The sequence below is a fragment of the Alligator sinensis genome, unplaced genomic scaffold (genome assembly GCF_000455745.1).
Source record: "Alligator sinensis unplaced genomic scaffold, ASM45574v1 scaffold436_1, whole genome shotgun sequence".
NCBI lineage: Eukaryota > Metazoa > Chordata > Crocodylia > Alligatoridae > Alligator > Alligator sinensis.
The window spans coordinates 1,772,980-1,777,321 of NW_005842172.1; the positions used below are offsets into that span (position 1 = coordinate 1,772,980).

Here is a 4,342-nt window from a genome sequence, read left to right on the forward strand (position 1 = left end):
TTCATCAGGGGCTGGGCCCGGGGCCAGGCGGCGGCGAAGGGCATCGGACTCGCCGCTTGCCGACCTGCGGTGGGTGGCTCCAGCGAGGGGCCGGGGGCGGGGGCGGCCCCAGCGCTTCGCACCTGTGCTGCGCGGCCGCCGAGCCCCGATGGCGGAAGGGCCGGCCCTCTGGGGTGCCTGCTCCAGCCCCTGTGGGGGCAGCGGGGCTGCCCAGCGCGGATCCGGCCTTCTCTTGAAAAGTTTCAGTGAAGACGATTCTTCAGCTTCTCTGGGGGGTTTATTCCCCTTAGCGCTTTAGCAGTAAGGGCAGTGTTTGCTGGTGTCTAATCAAAACCTGCTTTGCTGCAGTCTGGAGCTGTTGCTTTGCCTCCTACTCTCTGCGGCAAGGGGGAACAGACTTTCTCCCGTTTTCAGGAAGTCTTGCAGGTGTTTGGAGGCTGCTGCCGTGTCCCCCCTTAGCTGCCTTTACTCCAAGCGAAGCATTCCTAATTCTTTCCGCCTTTATTTGCATGGGTTGCTTTCCAGCCCTTTTATCACTGTTATTGCCTGCTGGACCCTTCCCATTCTGCATCCTTCTTAAATGTGGACCCAGAACTGCACATAATGCTCTAGATCAGTAGCTCTCAGCCTTTTTTGTACCAGGACCCATTTCTAATGTCGGTGGCCGGTCCAGACCCAGCGCCTCTCCCTCCCAACCCACCGCCCCCAGGCCCCAGCCCCCCAGTGTGTGCCGCACGGGGGGGCAAGCAGCCCCTTGCAGGCTGGAACTCTGCCAGCCATTTTCCCACATTTTTCTCCTTTAAAGGAGAATCCATTTTTTAAGTTTGTTGACCAATTTATTTATTTATTTATTTATTTTAAGTTTGTTCGTGACCTTTTCATATATTCTTGCGACCCACTTTTGGGTCATGACCCATGGGTTGAGAAATGCTGCTCTAGATGAGGCCTAACCAGCACTGAGTTGTTACAGTACTGCTTCTCCTGCCTCTACTAATACCAGATAAGATGTGGGGTGGTGGTGTTGGTTTGGGGTTTTTTTTGCAACTGTGTCAGTTTGCTGTCTCTCTTGAGTCGCTGACACCTCTACATCTTTCTCAGCAATGCTTCTACCCAGCCAGTTATCCCCCACTGTATATTTGGTTCTTCTTCCCTAGTTATATCACGTGTCTGTGTTGTCCATAGCCAGTTTATTTGTATTGTCTCTAGATTCCAATCTGTCAAGACCATTTTGAATTCTACTTCTGTCCTCCAAAAGTGTTTGCGGTCCTTCCCAATTTTGTCATCTGAAAATTTGATGAGAGAGCTCTTTGTTCCATCATCCAAATAATGATCATGTTAAATGGCACTGGGCTCAGGACACCCCCATGAAAACCTGCTCAAAACCTCTTGCCATTCTGACACTGACCCTTTGCTTGCAGTTAATGAGCCAGAAATGTTATCTAGCCCATGTTTTTCAAATTTGCTTATGAAAAAGTCATATGTGACTTTATCAAAAGCCCTGCTCCAGTCCAGGTGCGCAATGTCTACTTCATTCTCTTCCTCCTCCACCCAGCTAGTTACTTTGTTAAAGAAGGAGAGCAAATTGGTTTGTCATTATTTGTTCTTAACCAATCCATAGTGACCAGCCTTTTCTCCTCCAGGTGGTTACAAACTGCTTTATTTATAATTTGCTCCAGTAGCCTCATGGGTATTATCTGGTCAGCCTGACACAATTCCTTGCATCCTCCCCTTTGCCTGTTTTAAACATGGCACTATTTTGGCCCTTTTCCAGTTGTCTGAAACTGTGCCTATTTCCCACAACTCTGTAAATATTATTGCAGGGGTTCCAATACACATTCTACTAGTTTCTTGAGTACCCTGTGATGTAGTTCATCAGGCCCTGCTAACTTAAATTCATTCAAGCTAATCAGAAGTTCTCTGACACCAGCTTTAGGTGTCATCATGATTCTCAGCCTTCCCCCTTCTTTGTCTATATCAGGGTTTCCCAAGCTGTGGTACATATACCTCTGGGGGTAGACAAGAAATCTCTTGTGGGGGAGGGGTACTTTGTAGAAACTGTGATGTCAGATTTTAATTTTCATTACAATAATAATTGGTATTTAAGGCGTTAAAATATAATAATTACATACATACATAAAATATATAATATAAAAAAATATGTGCTGGTAGGTGTACAATGGCAGTTGGTAAATCTGGAAGGGAGTATGTAATAACCTCTGGTGTACATAATTTTTGCTAGTGTATGCGTGAAGACAAAGGCAAAGTAGCAGTTAAGCAGCTTTGCCTTCTTTTTATCTTCTAATAACTCACTCTGGTTCTTTAGCAGCAGATCCACAGCTTCCTTTTCTGACTAGCGTATTATAGGACCCCTCCTTGTTGTCATTTAATATCTTTAGCCAGAAGCAACTCATTTTTTACCATTGCTTCCCTAATTTTGTCTCTTTAAATACTTGCTGTTTCTTGGTATGCTTCCTTTGTTACTTGTGCTTCCTTCCATTGCCTGTAGGTTTTCCTTTAATTTTGTTGAGGCATCCAAGAAGTTCCTTGTGCAGCTGCATTGGCCTCTGGCCATTCTTGTGTTTCTGCTGTGTTAGACTAGTTTCTTGCTGAGTTTCAAATACTATGTGCTTCAGAAATTGTCTGCTTTCCTGGAGCCCTTTATCCTTCAGTCTGTCCACCCATAGGACCTTGCCTACAATTTCCTTGAGTTGGTTGAAATCTGCCCTTTGGAAACCTAGTATCTTAGTTCTGCTAACCTTATGCTTTCCCACTCAAAGTCATGAATTTTGTTGTATAATCACTTCCTTTCAAGTTTTCCATCACCTTCAGATTCTCAACAAATTCTTCCCTGTTGGGCAAAACAAGATCCAAGATATATGATCCCATAGCCATACACTCGACTTTGTGGAACAAAGTTGACCTTCACAAGTTTCTAACATGCAGACATTTTACATTAATAATAAATGTCTACATTTGCAAAAAAACCCCAAAACATTAGGAACTGACTCCTTTTTTTTCTTCATTTGTAAGTAATTCAGGTGAGGTTTCTTCATCTCTTATTTAAAAGAATTCTCTTCTGGGATTCCACTTAAGCTTTAGTCCTATTAGACTTTTGCCCTTGTGTGGGCCTTGATTTACTCTAAGATAAAGGCACTCTCTAGCCTTCCAAAATGAGGCTTTAGGTAGAGAGGATTGAGGTAGACTTTGCTTTCTTGGAGCAGATGAAGAAAACCTTGCCCTGCTTATGCCTGCAATATTGCTCTAAATAATGAAAGGTTGTAATACATTTATCAAAGACATGTGAAAAGGAAAAGAGTGGGGAAGAAAAAGCAGTTAAAAATCCTTTTAGAGCTCAGAAGTGAAAGAAATTATCATAAGTGCATTCCTTCATAATGTATGTGTATATACACATAATGGGTCATTTGCTAAAAAGGTGTTGGTGATAGGTTGTTAAAAAGCAATCAAAACTAGAAAAATACAGAGAGATTTCCTGGCAGTTAAGTCGATAAGAACCAGTAGTCAGTCCAACAGTCTGTTGTAATGAACACCTGCATAACTTCATTCACACTAGGAGTTATACCAGTATAAATGTTGTGGTATCAATCACATTTGGGACTGAAGCAGTTATACTGCTTCAAAAATCTTGTTTGCTTTTGTTTTATGCAAACAATTTATTAGAACACAAAAATGCTTGTCCTCTTCAATGAAGGCAGATAGAAAAAGATATATATGGTGAGGAATAGACTTTTTTTTTTAGTAGAAGACCTAAGGGCTAAAAGAGTACAGAACAGGGGTGTCCAGCCTTTTTGAATGTGGGGCCAGATCATGAATTTTTTACTACCCAGTGGGCCAGTGAGCCATATTCAAAGACGTCACAGGAAGTGGTATCATATCAGGAAGTGATGTCACATGACCTTTGACACCAGTGAAGTTGCAGGGGTTGACGTAGTCCTGGTTGACACGGCATGCATGCCCAGGTTGACATGGTGCTGCAGGAGCTGCTCGGCTACAACCGGGTTGACCTGGTGCTGAGAAGCCACAGGGCCAGGCCGGGGTTAACCTGGGGCCCGCCCAGCCTGCCGCTGCCATGCCCGGATTGACATGGTGCTGCAGGACACACCTGGGCAGAACCGGGTTGGCACCAGCCAGGAAAAGCAGCATGCAGCCGAAGCTGGCTTCCCATGTACTGCTGGGGATGGGACAAGGCCGGCCAGGTCTGCACCGGCCAGCAGAAGTGGCAGCGGAGCCATGTGCCGCTTGGGACTAACCGGTGTAGGCTTGTCCCCTCCCGAGCGGCACCCTGCTCCGCCGCCGCCTCTGCTGGCCGGGGGCGGAACCGCAC

At 45.2% G+C, this 4,342-nt stretch overlaps 1 protein-coding gene across 3 annotated transcripts in view; it reads left to right on the forward strand.

Annotated features, from left to right (window-relative positions):
* The first annotated feature begins 46 nt into the window (after positions 1-46).
* The window catches only part of CASD1 (CAS1 domain containing 1), a 67,340-nt gene continuing 63,044 nt past the window's right edge, over positions 47-4,342 (forward strand). For all 3 annotated transcript variants that reach the window (XM_006025896.3, XM_025206784.1, XM_025206785.1), the window contains exon 1: positions 47-69. The gene's annotated coding sequence lies outside the window, so the exon portion shown is untranslated. The remainder of the gene's footprint in view (positions 70-4,342) is intronic.